The following is a 16,792-nucleotide window of genomic DNA, read 5'->3' as shown; positions in this document are numbered from 1 at the left end:
GTCACGCCCTGTTAAACCATCAGACCCTGTTAACGTGAAATGGGTTTAAGCACTTTGCACTCACGTTGAATTATATAGAAGTACCCATCTCCTCGAGTGCAAGGGCTACATATCAGCTTACCACTTTTGGTAAACTTGGAAGCAAACCGGGTGCCATTATCTCGTTAACCTTGCCGCCTTCCTTTTTATCTCGCTTTCTCTCGCTCTTTACTGCTTCTAGTGTTGCTAACAGCTGTGTTGCTGTTGGCGTTGGTTCTCAAATGTGAACATCTGGTTATATAAAACATATGCGACAGTCGAACATATCTCTGTGCGTACGACATATGTGCTTACGACGATTTCTGCTTTTTTTGTTTTTTTCCAAATACTGTTGGTCGTTATGGCCGTAACAGGGTGGGCACAGTAAATGTTAACATAAAACAAAAACAAGTACAACATATTGTAATGAAGAGAGAACTTTCAAGAATACATATTTAGAATAAACAAAGAAAAAATATTTTTTAAACGCTGCTAATAAAAGCCTACATACAAATAATGTGATGGGGGTATAGTATACAATATGAAGTAACTACATGATGTATTTTTGAACAACATGGCAATATATGTACAATACTATAGCAACACTTAATGTTGACGACATAATTTAACGCACTTTTTAAAGCTGTCTATGCTCTTCGAATTCAGTACCGGTACTGGCAACTGATTCCACTCTTTTATGGTTAGTATTGAATAGTGCCCGTAATACGGAAGTAAATCTTTGCAACTTCGACACCAATACATGAACTATTTTATTCGTTTTAGCAAGGGTAACCTATGTGAAGCTTGAAAGGGAGGCTCTTCATTCCACGATTGAGAAGTTTGATGTTCCCGGCTGTGACAAAAAGTTTATCGAAATGTGTAGTCGACTGAGCCACCTGCTTATTGGTAATAGCCATAGTATTCAAACGCTTCAGGATATTCAGGAAGGGCAGGACTGTGGGCGAGATTGCCTTCAAGGTTACCTGTGGTAGATATTCAATAATTATCCATCAACATCTCTAATCGAGATTGTGAAGGCGCAACAAAGAACATACAAAAAGCAGGGCATATACATTATTCACTTTCACTCATATCGATATCAGCTGTTATATTTATCATCAAAAACCGCAGTGACAACGTTTTTTTGTACAATGTTGGGGTAATAAAATAAGTTTTAGGCAATAGGTCACAGGTTTCGTTCCTGCCCACGGCAAGTTATCTTTGCGTTCGCTTTTAAGTGCGAAGCATTTTTCGGCGAACATCGACATTGAGCGTATCTATCTATCTATCTATCTATCTATCTATCTATCTATCTATCTATCTATCTATCTATCTATCTATCTATCTATCTATCTATCTATCTATCTATCTATCTATCTATCTATCTATCTATCTATCTAGCCGCTTATGACTTTTAGCTCTCCTGGCCGTTTGGATAATGGTATCAATACCAAGCTTGGTATGACATAACATGACTGTATTTCGAACATAACTGACTAGTCATAGCGTGAAAATCATGACATGCATGTCAATTATGTCATGATAAGCATTTCATGGTCTTGCTACTCTTGCGGAGGTTTCATTCACATGGCATGTTGCGAAACTGGTATAGTATGACATAACTGCATGGCGAAAACAATCGACAGACCCTAACATAAAAATCATGACATGCGTGTAATGTAAAAACATGACTACATGCCACACCTATGATGCTCTCGCGGCCATTTCGCTAGCTTTGCATATACCAAATTTGGTATGACGGGACGTGAATGGAGGACGAAGCATTGTTACTGGTTCAAACATAATCATGAAATGCGTGTCATGTAAAAACATGACTACATGCCAAGCTCATGATGCGCTGGCGGCCATATAACTAGCTTGGCATGTTTCAAGTTTGGTACTACATGCCCCACTGCGGTGGTATAGTGGCTAAGGTACTTGGCTGCTGACCCGCAGGTCGCGGGTCGTTTCCCAACTGCGGCAGCTGCATTTCCGATGGAGGCGGAAATGATGTATGTACGTGTGCTCAGGTTTGGGTGCACATTAAGGAACCCCAGGTGGTAGAAATTTCCGGAACCCTTCACTAGGGCGTCTCTATAATCGTATGGTGGTTTTGGGACGTTAAACCCAACTTATCAATCAAATCAATCAGTTCGGTATTACGAGACGTGAGTGGATGACGAAGGTATGTGACTAGTACAAACATGGTAATCATGAGATGCGTGCTGTGTAAAAACATGACTACATGCTACACTCATGATGTGCTCGCGACCATCTCGCTAGCTTCACATATATGAAATTCGGTGTTACATGACGCGAACGGACGACATAGGTCAATGACATGTCTACACGTGATGATCATAACATGCGTGTCATTTAACAACATGACTACGTCCCACACTGATGATGTTTTCGTGGCTGATTCGCTAGCTTCACATATGCCAAATTTAGTACTACATCACATGAATGGATGACGAAGGTATGTGACTGGTGCAAACAAGATAATCATGAGATGCGTGTCATGTAAGAACATCATTACATGCCACACTCAAGGTGCCTATACACTTCGACGTGACCCGGTGCGCGTGTGCGCCAGCATTGGTTTCATTACGCAACGCCTGGAATGCCACATCAGGCATTGATCTCCCTAGTAGAGATCAGTGGATCTGTCCACTGACCATCATTGTGGATCTGCCTGCCATATACTCGCAGGTGCACTGCGTTGCTTTGACGCATGTGCGTTTGAACGCACACGGCATCCCTCCGTCACGAAGAGAGGCAGACACGGTGGTGTCTATGTAACGTCGTCAGTGCGTAATGCAGCACGTCACATATTATGCCGGTTGCCACCGAGCCACGCGGAGGGACGTTGGTCGCACCGGTCGCGTATCGCTTTCGTGGCGTCGTGTCTCACAGCCTGCGCGTGCGAGTACGATGCGTCGGAGTATAGGCACCCGGCAATGCAGTTTACGAGATCTGATGATAGCGCCAGAACACACAGCCTAGCGGGTAGGCACAGCAAAACCGTCTCCACATGTATATCCTTTTCTTTGTTTGTTGTGACCAAGTGGTCACGGCTGATTATGTAAGCGCCCATGAAGCGTTCTTTGCAAACGTGCCAAAAAGGGCACTGACACTTCAACGTGTCACTGTGTTCAGCGAGAGTTCCATTTCATTAGTATCCCTGGCGGTCGGTACCAACAATGCTGAGGCCGCCCAAAGAGCTTCGTTGCGCCCTCTGGTTCACTGTCGGGTGCCTATATTGGGCCCTTCATGATGCACCCGCCGGCGTTTCGCTAGTTCCACATGCACCAAATTTGGTATTACGGGAAGTGAATTGACGACGATCGTAAATGACACGTCCAAACCTGATAATTATAAGATGCGTTTCATGTAAATCAAGACTACATGCTACGCTCTTAGCGTTCTCGCAGCTGTTTCACTAGCTCCACATATACCAAATTTGGTATTACGTGACGTCAATGAACAACGAATGTAAATGACACGTCCAAACATGATAATCATGATATGGATGTCATGTAAAACATGACCACATGCTACGCTCATAGCACGCTCATGGCCGTTTCACTAGCTTCCTATATACCAAAGTCGGTATCAGGTGACGTTAATAGATGACGAAGGTAAACGAAACGTCTAAACATGATAATATCATGGAATTCACGTATGGCATAACTTATCTCCATCTCGTAACGTTGTGCTAATTCAGAAGGGACCTATCAACGTTCCTTATTCCTGCTTCGCATATCATCGATTCCCACTGTACGTGGGATCTGCCAACTTTTTTCTTGATATTTATAGATTTCAATTACGTGTAATAAAATCCCGTATATTTTTCTTGGTATGATTGTTTGTTTATTCTCACTAAAACTGTGCCTTACAAAGAGAAAAGAGCTCTAAAACGTACAAGATCTTAGAAACGAGTTTTTGCATTGAAATATTTCTACTTTAGCCTTGTGTCTCTAAACCTATATACTCTGTATCTGCTGTCATAAATATGGTAGGTCCAATGCAAGTGTGACTATGAAGAAGAATAAGTTGGAAATGAAGAAAATAGCCGACAGAGTGCCACTGCGTCAGAAAAGTCTTCTTCCATGACGCTAAGTTGGCTGCTAGGGAGCCTTCATGTGCGTGCTTCTCCGTGTTTTAGGGTAGTGTCAGCCTTTGGCCCACCACTTACCGAAAGCCGCTAAAATGCAATGTTTTCGATCCCGGTTTCCATGGCAACAAGCGCCATGTTGGTTATTGCGGCCAGGCGATCTTGCTCCACCGCACTGTACCAGCTGCATGTTGGCGCAAATGGGCAAGCTGCGGTATGAGCTGCCTTTGACTACCCCGTAGACTTAGCTTCCGCTAAGACACCTTCCTCGTGCTACGCGCACCTACAAGAACTTTGAAGTGTAAATGCCAGGCTGCTGCGTACCGCAATGCAAAACCATCTGGAGGCTTTCCCGCTTCCCGACTTGCTCTAGCCAACGAAAACGCTGCCCTATAGAAGTGAAGTGAGACTGCTTTGAGCCGGCTACTTCTCACCGTGTTTGTGAGGTGAGTACCCGTCGTATTGCGAGTGGGTTGAGTGTATCGCCGTGAAATGGCTGACTTAACCATGCGACGAAATCAGGTTTGAGCAAAGTAAACACGAAAACGTGCACAGTATAAAAAGAATCAGGCCTCGTTCGGCTACGCCGGGATATGCAAGCGAAAGCTGGTCAAGTATGCTTGTTTATCCTCGTAGTTAAAGCACAGTTCAACAATCGAATGATATGACTAGTTGAATGTGAGATCTTGCATGCATTTCCACACTGCGCGTTATCGGTTTCCGAAGCCGTCGCCGCATTCGTAGCGGAAAACGCAAGGCCCGTAAACCACCTACAGACGCTCGCGCTTACACCTTCCTTTGCTGGCACATGTTCACATTCCTGCAATTTCACCTCGGTCACTGAAGAAGGGCATTTGGATAGGTAGACAGACAAGCCGACGAACGCGTTCCCTGTAGACTCTTGTGGTTTTGCACAGTTGCAACACAACTAAATTTTCTGCGGCTTGTCATGGGTATTCGTTCTTCCCTTCAATGACACGTGCAACCATACCAAAAATTGCTCAATAATTGCAAAGAGGGTCTCTCTTTAATAACATAGAATGTGACAGACTTACTGTTCGTGTCTGTTCGTACTTCTGTCTGTCTGTCGGTCCTGAATGGCGCAGTATATGTGCACTAAGCAAGTCGGTTGTTGATCTATAACTCAAATGTGCCCTATGTGCTGCATCGTTATTTTTGTCGTCCTTTTGGTTCATAACCAGCCACACAGATGATTTGATATCGTAAACTCAGTTTTTGTTTAGTGCTTGTAGAAAAACTGTGTGGACTCTGTATATGTGGTCGGCGCCATGTATGACGTTTCGTCTTATTGATTTATATTGCAGGCCCACTGCGAGGACAGAAGCTTCCAGCGAAAAAGGCAGGAAAGTTTGAAGAAATTAAGGCCGGATGTCGTTTGGATGTGGTTTGCAACAAAATCTGACCTGGAAAAATTTGGTTTGTCTCTTCTTGCTCCCCTTTGCTCTTTTTAGCCTAATATAAAGGCTTGTAGTGGGAGGGGAAGGTTGGTGTAATATGATTGAGTGCCCAACTGATTTCTGGCAGTGCTTACAGCTTGTAAGCTTTTTAGGCAGTCCATTGTACATATTCATTCAGAGGAACTATACTTGCTGCAGGAAATTATGTTACGCAGAAAAGCAATATTTAGGGTATGAGAAACTGGCTAGTGGAGTTATGCGGTTTACAGAGAACATCGCGAGCTACCCGGTTATTTGATCTGCCTTCCCTGTCGTTATGGGTACCATCATATGAACAGCAGAGGTTTGAGCCTTGTACTAGAAGGCCTTTGAGGTGTCTGCAGTGCTAAGGTGAATTTGTTTCAGGAATGCCGCACAGACTTTGTAGTCCGCTCACAGTGACATCGAGGTTCTCCTCCTCGCCAATATAGGCTCCCTAATTATCCTCTGCCAATGAGGTGGGTCTACCAGGTGGGAGAAACGAACTGTTTTAGCAGTATTTTATACAAACTCAAGTCACGAACATGACTTTTCTGTTCTACAAAACCACGGCTAACTTCAGAATACAACTCTTCAGCCTTCAGAGCTTGCTATATATATAAAAAAACTGCCCCTTTTTTGTTGAAACCCGTGCTGCGTCCAATGTAAATAAGCGATCGCTCAGAACCAACTTGGCGGCCCGCCAAGTATGGTGGCCGTTTTAGCCAATTGTAAGCAAATGTGATACAAGTTGTCACCACCCTAATACGCGGAAGCGCGCGGACATGAAGGCGCCTTATTTGCTGCACGACTTGAGCGCCAGCTCGTGGTTGCCCTCGACATTTTCACACAAGTTTGCCTTCTTTCGCATTGTTTCAATTGCCATCCCTTGGTAGTCCTTTCAAATATTATTTACAGTTTTGAGCCAGCTCTTGTCCCCTGTGTTCAATAAGATAAAGCGCTTTCTCGTGAACGTCATTGAAACTTGGCGATCAACTGCTCCACGAGTCTTGATGCTCTCACGCTGAGTGCAAATACAACATTCTTTTGTTTTAGAGTGAATGCTGTTGTGAGATCACAATAAGGGTCGCGTGCGGGGTCATAGTTGTCCGCCGCCTCCGGTGTCCATAAACACTATCACTCAAAAAACTAAATAAAAACACAAACAACTCAATGGGATTCGATCTCGCTTTCCTTGGGTGCCAACCCAGTACTCTCCCACTGAGCTATGCTGGTCCTGGAAACTACGAATCAAACTGTCCTAAGGCGTGCTTGACGGCGCAAATGGAATTGCGTTAGTATAAGCAATGAAGTGTTGTAAAACAAAAAAAGAACCTGCGCAAATTTCCTAAATAGTGTGTCGCTGAACGCTCCAATCAATGGCCGAAGCTTCAGGCATTATTCTTCGTCGTCACGCAGTGGATCAAAAAATGCGCTAAATTCTATGCATGCGAGAAGTGGGTACCGCGTTTCTCCAAAAAAATGACGAAGGATGGCGTATGAAATCTTTAACAAATGAAATTCTACTCAGCTGTAGCGCCTTGAGTTTGAAATACTGCCACACAGAATTTCATTTTAACCACTATATGGTTACCATTTTAGTGCTGCCTTTAGATATTTTCGTTATAAAAATGAGGTAAAGCCTAATCTCTTCAAAATTGTTCTGATCAGGTCTTTGCGACAGTTAGATATATGAGCTCAAACAATATTACGGTAGTAGTCATAATTCATTGTAATACGTATATTTACTGTTTATTTTTTTATCTTTTACCCCTATAAAAAGCAGGCGAAATACTTCAGGACTACAATAAAGTTATTCATCCATCCATTCATATTTACAATACCGAATGACCTGTGAAGTTTCCAAGTACTTATTCTTGGGCAATCCATCAAAATGAGTACGTACCACTGGTTTTCAAGCACAAACAAACAAAAAAAATCGTCCCTACAACACAAAAAGTAATATGATTAATGCCGTTTTGAGTACCCTGCAAGTGTGTTTGTTTTAGTTACACAAAGAGTGTTTAAAAATGACTCTGAAAGGCCACTCTTGCAGCTTTCGCCGTGTCTGTGCTGCGCGTTCCACGCAGGCATGGCGGGTTTCTTTTCGTCGCTTGTTTCTTTTTTTCGCTGTTCTTTTAAAGTTGGGCTTCCTCACATCGACAACTATGGATCGTGAAATTAGCGAAACAAGACAGGAGCACTGAAAAGAAAAAAAAATGGGCCACGTATCTGCATGTCTCACTGCAAATGTCGTCAAAAGACGATATTCTTGCATCTGGAGAGAGTGAACAGAACGTTTATTTCATGTTCTGTGCGAGAAAATCTGTAAATGGTATTCTGGAGGCGTGCGTTAGAATGCTTTGATGTGTGCAGCGGAGGTTAACGAGCGTATCGAGGCCCGTTAAACATGAGGCTACCTGGCAGTTATCTTAGAAAACGAAGCACACGGCGTGCGCGCCCGTCTTAGAGGTGATAAGGTGTAGAACGCAAGGTGACCGGTAGGTGCCACTATCGTGCCGTCTTAGCAAAGCGTTGGAAACACTTGCCTTTTTGAGCATGGCGTTGCACAGTCAGCGCATTGTGATAAAAATAATGTTCATTAAAATTACTTATGTACGTTTTTATAGTATAAAGAGACATATTAGGAATAATTACGTATTGTTATTAGGCCTGAGATATGCGAAATGTTTACATTTTATTTGACAATCACACAAGTATGAACCGAGAAACTTGAGCATTGTTGTTGGCCGCTGCGGATGCTGTTAGATTTTAACCGTTTCAGGTATGGTTTCGGCTGACAAACACACAATTCCACCGGCAGACAGACAGACCGACCGATGTTTTTACGTTGAAGGTTCCCGAGGAAGACTGTCGTCTATAAAATCGCGGCATATCCATGGGATGATTGATCATGCGTGGGGCGAAGCTTCGAAGGATTTTATCTGTAAACGGTGAGTCATCCTCTGGCCGTGTATGTCTGTCCGTCTATCCATCCACAAGTGTATCCGTTTGTCTCTCTGTCGGTCGTTCCGTTCGTCCATCCGATCATCTCGCGAACACTTCGAGTACTGCCATTTCACATTTTCGCATCATATTTTCATTATTTACAAGTACCGCCATCCAGCAGACATTCCAAAAACTAAAACAAGCGGTGGCTACTACATACAGGAGACGAGCCACGCTTTAAGGAGCTTCACCCTTAAACCATACGGCTACGCTACCAAAGTACCATGTTTGTTCTTTTCATCCTTATTGGTTATTTGGTTAGTAGCAAAACGTATTTAATTGAATATTTCGTGTTTTTTTCGAGCAATTGAAATAATTGAGGTTGGTGCTGCATTACGTTATGTGTAGCTGGTAAGTTCAAAATATTGGGGGTAGGCGTGCTATAAAAGCATGCAGAACAACACCATGGCCACTCATTTAAACTCACTTCCTTGTCTGTTTAAATATGAAAAATTTCATTACATAGTTGTAATGAAAATTTCCTCAGCCAATCGCAGCTATAACTTGTACCTGAATGCTAGAGGTTTTCTTATGAACGAAGAGTCTGGTGCTTTGAGATTGCTGTTAGAGTGCTAGGCTGCTGACCTAAAGAACGCGGGTTCGATCCCGCACATGGCAGTCGCATTTAGGTGTAGCTGAAGAAATGCTATGTGACCAATTACTGGGCGATGTCGGTGCATGGTAAGCAGCGCCAAATGGTCGTAATTTCCGGAGTCATCAACATAGCGCTTCTCAAGAATATATAATAAATTTAGGACCTAATATGTCAGATAATATTAATGTAACACTATCGCTGATTAAAAATTCTGGAAACTTTCCGAAGAGCTTAACGAAATAGAGAGCACTTTTGATTGATATGAACACACATGCCAGCAAGGTTTACTGACTGACTTGTTACGATCAGTAATAAATATTTCAAAATTCGTACTTTACAGCCCTCTCTACAAAAGAAAATGCCTCATAAAGTTCAAAACTTCAAATTTGGGGAAATGTTCAAAACATATTCCTGTACGGATGCCAATTTTGTTGATTTGAGCTTTTGACAATGCCCTCAGAGCTACGAGCACTACACTTGTTCGTTCCAGATATTCCGATTGCTTTCAAGCAGTATAAAAAAATCATACCCTCATTTTTAGGTTAATAAGCTTGATGAACTTGCAAAGATCTCGGAGCCACGAATTTTCCTGGTAAACGAGGGAACCTTCCTGGAGGACGACGCATCGGTGGACGAGTTGTACTCGTTACACGATAGCGTCCACCTCGTCTCTGAGGTAGTCTGAGAGCACTGGCACCAAATGTGCCTTCATCTAGCATTATGCATAAAACAATAGCGAAAGCGGCTACAGCGAGAAAAACGCAGAAACTGGGAGTTTTCATCATCATTACCACTATCCAAATGCTGCATATTCACTGTATGAGATGAAAAACCTTATATATTCGTTTCAGCAAAGCACACACGAAGAAAAAAGTGGCGTCAATGTCTACGTCACTCCATACAATCAAACTTAGTGTTGAAGATGTGACGACGACATTAACATATATAAGCATAAAATAGAACAGGTCCTTTTAAAAGTTCATCTGCAGCAATGTTAATTTTAAAATGAGTTCATATTCGCGGCTCTTATTCTGAATTAACGTCGTGTCGATCACAGCATATGGTTTCGCCACGTAGATTAAAGTGGCTCATAAGCGTCGGTGTTTTTTCCAAGTCATCAATTTCTCGTGCTAAAATGAGATATCTACCCTTTATGAGTCTGGCGGTCTTTATTTCAAAGGTCACTCAGCATGATCCATGGACGCACCACTTAGTTAGAAATAAATCTGTTTTGTACTGCATATAGTCCATGCAAACTCTATAAACCGCCCACGTGGACCATCACTGAATTATGTCACCAATATTTTTTTCCTTGAAATATATTTTTGTAGTATAACATGATACGTATAAATTTTTATTTGTGGTATCAACACTGCAAACTTCATCCAAAGCGATGGCACTTGACAACAAAAAATTTTGTCAAGTGTGTTTATGGGCGAACTTCCCATATGAAATACTGCACAGCCAATTGATGAATATGTATGTTCTTTTATTTGCGATGCAATTCACTTGGGATGTCGGCTTGCCTTTTTTTTCACGTGATGAGATGTTTTTACTTTTTCATTAGCTCTTCCTCAGTGCATGCAAAGCCAAAGCTATGATGATTTATGTTAGAAAGTATAATGCTACCCTTCATTTTCCACGCCGCTCAGTAAAGCGTTGCGATATAAAAATGCTGGCTTTACCGAAATCGAGTGTAGCTGTGAGGGTAAATATTTTTAAAGGTGGTGCCACCTACAGTTATAAAGTAGGAATTCTACATGTTGACATGGACATACTTTACAACATTCGCTACGTCGCCTTCATTTATATATAAGCGGTACAGAGGCACAACCGGTCATGTCCCGAGGTAGGCCTAAAAGCTTAATGAGCAGAATTTATATTAAAACACTCTATGCGTCTACACCAGAGACCGTCCGAACTGTATTACTTGGAAACTTCTTTATATAGAATGCTATGTCTTAGAAACTGAGCACTTTGTGTAGTCAAATGTCAGCGTCTACTGTCGTCATGGTATGTCATGTAGTCATTGTCTGTACAGAGCAGGTGTGGGCAACAGAAATAGAGTGAATTCTACTACACGACACCGCTGCTTTTAAAATAAAAAAGGCTACAGTAAGCCCAAAAAAAGGACGAGGACGTAGACCCTCAGCATATTTCGTCACTGATGGTTGTCCTTTCCACGATCTCCTGTGTTCGACGACCACAGGCTGATCGGGGCCCCGTCTGCTGGCTTTTTCAACCGTGTCTGAATACTCACTTATCTCTCTCTTCCATTCTATTCTTTCCTCATCCCATCTCTTGTGAATCACTGCTTAGGGATCGCATCCTAATACACGCAGCTGCGGGGATCACTTTTCTCTTCGTTTGCATTTCTCTTCATTTGCTATGTGGGGTACTCCAAGGCTATGTAAATGGAGCTCAGGCACCTTTTCCTGCGTGCCATAAGAAATTAAAAACGGGGCATGCAGAAAAAACGAAGAGCTTTTATGCCTAATGAGCACTTGAAAATTTGGTTTACGTAAGGACTCCATGTTGATGATGTACAAAATGTACATGCACCCATTATTAGAATATTTGTGTGTGTTGTTTTCGGGTGGACCTGGTAATAAAAGTAAACCGTTGATTACCTTCGAGCGGATAGCTGTGCGCTTGTGTCTAGGGCTCAGCATACACCTGCAGCAATTGAAGTTATTCATTAGGCAGCGCTTCGGCTTTCATTGTTCTGTTGATTACGCTTATTAGCGGTGCAAACACTTCTAACACTTTATAGGTTGTCTGTAATCATAGACTAATATATTTTTATCAATGATCCAGACTCCTCCTTTGTTGCCCGTTCGTCATGTTTTCACACATCTCAGATTGCACTAAAAAACACCGCAAACTATAAAGGTCAACATCAAAGTAGTGATTGTAATTAGTAACTCAAATCAATTTCTCATGATATCTTATGAGGAGATGTTCTCTCCAGAATTTAAAATTCAATACCGAAAAATTTTAGAGAACAGGTTAGAAGAATTCCTGGTACATTCTCAAACATGTAACATATTAGCTACAGGTGCCTCGGTGAAGGAGGAGAGGGCAGGCATGGGCATTGTCTGCCCAAGCCTGCCCTGACTGATGATTCGCTGTCAGCCCACCCGATTTCACTCCGGTTTTTGAAGCTGAGCTCATGGCTGAGATCATGGAAGTGCAAAAATTTGTGATGGGCGAAAGTGGGCGATAGTATTAACAGTTTACGTTTTGGTATACACAATTCTTCAAGCTTCAAATAACTGGCATGCCCTCAAAGCGTTATTGAATTTAGTTCCATCTCAGCTCTAACACTTAAAATTAGTGCGAGTCCCAAGTCCCTGTGGACTAAAATTCAATGAAACGGAAGTGGCTTTAACGCGTGCATCGCATAGAACTCCTAAAAATTCTGTTTATTTCAGAATACTCTGCCGCAATCAAATATGGAAAAATAGCAATGAACACATAAAGGATGGAATCAATAACTACGTGGACGAAGTACAAGTGTCCATACTTTTCATGGAAGATTGAATGGAGTAAATTTCTACAATCAAAAGTGACGGCCGTCCGATTCCGACACCCTGTCATCCCGTCGAACTTGTACCTACACAGGGCTGGTCTGACGATATCACCCTTGTGTTCATTCTGGGTATAATTACAAATTTGTGCGCACTACTTTCTGTCAAATCACCATTATTCAAATAATAAAACACGACTTTTCATCAGTCCACCTTTAAAAATAAACTTATTGTAATCAAAGTGGTCTTGTTACGCTTAGGCGCCTGATGTCTGTCATAGGGATGCCTTTGATGCCGTATGCTATTTCACTCATACTACTACTACAAGACTACTGTACAAAACTACTGACTAGAAGGGGGCCATAAACATCGACGCCTACAGTGCTATTTTAGTGCTGTGCTCAAGAATTCTTTTCGTAATATCTTGTGAAATATAAGTAATCTCCTCAAAATTGTTCTGAAGAGGCTTTTACGACATTCTAAACTAGGAGCTCATAAACATATTACTTGAAGCCTTAGTTCATTGCGTTATGTATCCTTAACACGTTACTTTTTGTTTGTTTGTTTGTTTGCTTTTATCTCCAAACATTTTCATCAAACTTCTCAAATTTTCAACTACTCATTCTTTACCAAGTCACCAATGTGGCAACGTGCCCTTGTTTTTGAAAGAAAAACAAACGAACACTAGGTAGCCTTTTGAAATAGATTCCTGATGACGTTAGTGGAACACGATTACTCTTCTCTACAGGCCCTATTTCGGACTTAGCACCACTTTCAAAGTTATCTTTCTCAAAAAACAGCATACTTCGGCTCTCCCCAGGTGTCAGGTTGATGAAGATGACGCACCCTTACGTGCTTCATCCCTCGTCGTTTTCTTTTGTGTAAAAAGCAAGCATGATGTGGCTTTTGCTTTTGCATCTCTCACTCTCTCTCAGCATCTCTCACTAAAGACTTAGTGTAGCAGCTTGGGATCAATGAAGTGCTAAATTACAATCGATCTCAACTCCGTCTTTGGCACAATCGTAACTGCTGCCACGGATCATCCCGTCGTCAATGCCCCTATCGTTTTTCACTATTTTTACAAAGGTGCTCTAACCCTATTGGGCCCTTGCGATACGCTTCATGAATTAATGAAAGGGAGCTCTCAAAATATCGTTAAATGAAATGCAGTGAGGAGTATGCAGCCATAATTTTAGTAATATTGTTTCATTGATATAGCGGAAAATCAGGTCACATTGGTTTCTCTTATGATTTCTCGGAATATATTCGTGGCAACAACATCTGTCGCGTTCACTGGAGGTATGTTTTTGTCTTCGCACATATTGCATATTGTGGCAGCCTCTTTTGCAAATTTTCTTCAATTTATTTAGCACACAACGAAGGATATACGATACGAAGAGAAGCTCCTGTGAACAAATTTTGCAGGAGATGAATATACTGCTGTTGTTTTCCTTAACAGAACCCCTATGACTTAACATTTTACGACAACCCACTCGCCATTGATGGCTTTAGGCCGTGAAACTCACATAACCTACAAGGCTTATGAGAAAAAAAAAGTCACAGCTTTGCCACAAAGGCGAAGCATTGAACGCGTTAGCGAAAAATTGGAAGGTCATGCGAAAAATGGAAAAGCAGATCGAAACGCGCCCTTTGTTTCTCACACACAAATGACATATGAAACGTACTCAAAGGTAGAGATGAACACAAATAAGTGTCGCAGTTGTTACTTCGCTCTGTCTGAGAGCTGCACCCTTTTCGCAAACAAAGGCTGTGCAAAGATTTCAGTGACCTTTTTGCGCCCCGCATCTGCAAGAGGACCGTATCAGTGCAAGCCCGACGCCAGCCGAGACGTATGATCCTCCCCACTAGGAGATAAGAGCTTGCGAGAGATCGTCCACTCTCCTTCTTTCTGTGGGCCAAAGTACGCGTAAAAGACAGGAGCCACCCCACGCTCATGTCGCCATCTTGCTGATAATACTGAAAACATGGTAGTCTCCTCCCCTCTCCTAGATGTCTGCTAAAAACGGTAAGTGGTAGATATAAAAAGCTTGCAATTTAAACATCGAAGGTGGTTCCGTTGGGTGGCTCAGTGATTAACGCCTCGCTTTCACAACGTGGTGGTCCCACGTTTGATTTCACTCGCCAAGGTCGTTTTCCTGGATTTTTTTCTTGTTTTCATGTATATAGATACGTATACATATACGATTTATGACATCGACGCCCACGCCGATACCCACGCCGGTGGCGAAATCAAGCTGAGTGCGTTCATATTAGTGCTATCGCAGTAAAACAAAGCAGTCTAACGAACCTTGCAATGTGTTCAATACAGGGTTAAATGCATTCTTATTTCACACTGTGCACGCACAAAACGTTGCCAGCTAAGACACCTATATGGGTAAGCAAGCATCGGTTTATAGATAACAAGTTATAGGTACAATAAGAATGCAGGAATCACCAGAACTAGAATACTAATGAATATCTATCTAACGAACGACAAATGAAGGAAAATTTCACATAGTCATAGGTACTGTCACATTCCTGTAGAAGGCATTAGTGTATGCCGTGCCATCAGAATTGTGATAATTAAAAAAATATTAAAACACTTTCGGTATTTCGTTTCTTGATCATCTTTGAATTTTATCTGATGGAATGTACCCCTGTCACCCACAGTTCCGCTTCCAAAATTCCAAATATATTAAATTCAATGTTGATTTCTTTGAAAAAAATAGACCCTATTGGTTCTGCTACGCATAAAAAGTGCACAAATAACTTTTCCGTAAAGCGTGACATAAACACCTAAAAAATGAACCAGTATGTGAAGTATCCTCATTACACGAGTGCTAACATATTTAGTTTTTAAATCTTTGTCTTCATCGGAACTCAGTAGGGTAGAAAGCAAGAGCGTTTCCCCGGTCGTCTTTTCAAGACAACTAATGTATATTTTCATGTACGGGTTTCATATAATACCCACGTACGTGACCATAGGCTGGATTAAGGGGGAACAACTAGGCGCATACAAGTGGTGGTTAATATAGGTTTGTGACGTAAAACTTAGAGTTGGCTGATATATAGGAATATACAGGACATTCTTAGTAACCTTTGTCTTGTATACTGCAGGCATACTTAGTGTACCTTAATTTAGAAATTTTTTGTTGATAGTAAACACAATCAACAATAAAATATATATAGAACTTGACAGAACACTGAGAAAGCTTCGCCACAAAGGTGAGAGGCTAGAAAGTAGGAAAAAGCAGCGACGTCTGCGTTGATACTCATTTCCTCTTTCAAGGGCGAATCACGTCAAGACCGTAATATATCTGCTACGCTCATATAGGACCATTCAGCGTCTACAGCAGATGCAAAACCAAAATATCTATGAACAAAAGAAAGGTTCTGGAGCGTATGGTACCCAGAACAAACAAATAAGAGGTCATAACACTAAAAGTTGACCCAGATTCCCACACCCATCAACCAAAGCATATGACAGAAAAAATGGTTCACAAAAATAAAATAAAAATGTGTTAACCATATCAAAAATGGAACTCCACGATTCACGACCCGATTAACACTGCATCGCTCCATCATCAACATTTGCTATGATAATATTCGTGAACGTTTTTCTGTCTTTCTGTGTTTTTTCTCTCTATTCGTTTCTTTCTTTCAGCGTATATTTTTCTTTCTATTCTTTCTCTCTATTTCTCTGTATTCTTATAGCTTTCTATCTACAGATTGCCACCCACACGTAGCAGGTCGACAGCAAGAGCGGCTCTCGATCAGGAGGAAAAAAGAAAATCATGTGCTTCGTCTCTGTTCGAGAGCAAGCCACGACTAACGCATCGTCCTAGAGCTAGCTACTCAGTGGTTTATTAACCACCAAGTACTTCTGATTCATCGTGACAAACTGGTGGAGGTGCTGGGTAGTCTCACGGAGGCTGCACACCCCGAAGGGCGCCGTAATACGAGCCCGATACCAGGCAATACTCTTGTGTACGACCAGCTGCCAAATCAGGGGATTGCCTCTGGAAGTCGACGATACTATGCTCCCACCACGTTGACAAATATGACCAGCACTTCAGCGCAAACTTTG

General features: G+C 42.0%; 2 long non-coding RNA genes across 2 annotated transcripts; one reads left to right on the top strand and one right to left on the bottom strand.

Moving 5' to 3' along the window:
• Nucleotides 1–764: 764 nt before the first annotated feature.
• On the bottom strand, nucleotides 765–9,819 carry LOC142766855 (uncharacterized). The gene is made up of 2 exons (XR_012884620.1): nucleotides 9,705–9,819; nucleotides 765–1,001 (listed from the first exon to the last, which is right to left on the bottom strand). It is a non-coding gene; the product is annotated as an uncharacterized LOC142766855 (long non-coding RNA).
• On the top strand, nucleotides 7,349–12,905 carry LOC142766854 (uncharacterized). Its single transcript, XR_012884619.1, has 3 exons — nucleotides 7,349–7,469; nucleotides 8,357–8,525; nucleotides 12,610–12,905. It is a non-coding gene; the product is annotated as an uncharacterized LOC142766854 (long non-coding RNA).
• Nucleotides 12,906–16,792: the final 3,887 nt, after the last annotated feature.

This window comes from Rhipicephalus microplus, chromosome 7 (assembly GCF_043290135.1).
Source record: "Rhipicephalus microplus isolate Deutch F79 chromosome 7, USDA_Rmic, whole genome shotgun sequence".
NCBI lineage: Eukaryota > Metazoa > Arthropoda > Arachnida > Ixodida > Ixodidae > Rhipicephalus > Rhipicephalus microplus.
Note: the sequence above shows the minus strand (reverse complement) of the source record. Positions and strands in the feature narration are given on the sequence as shown.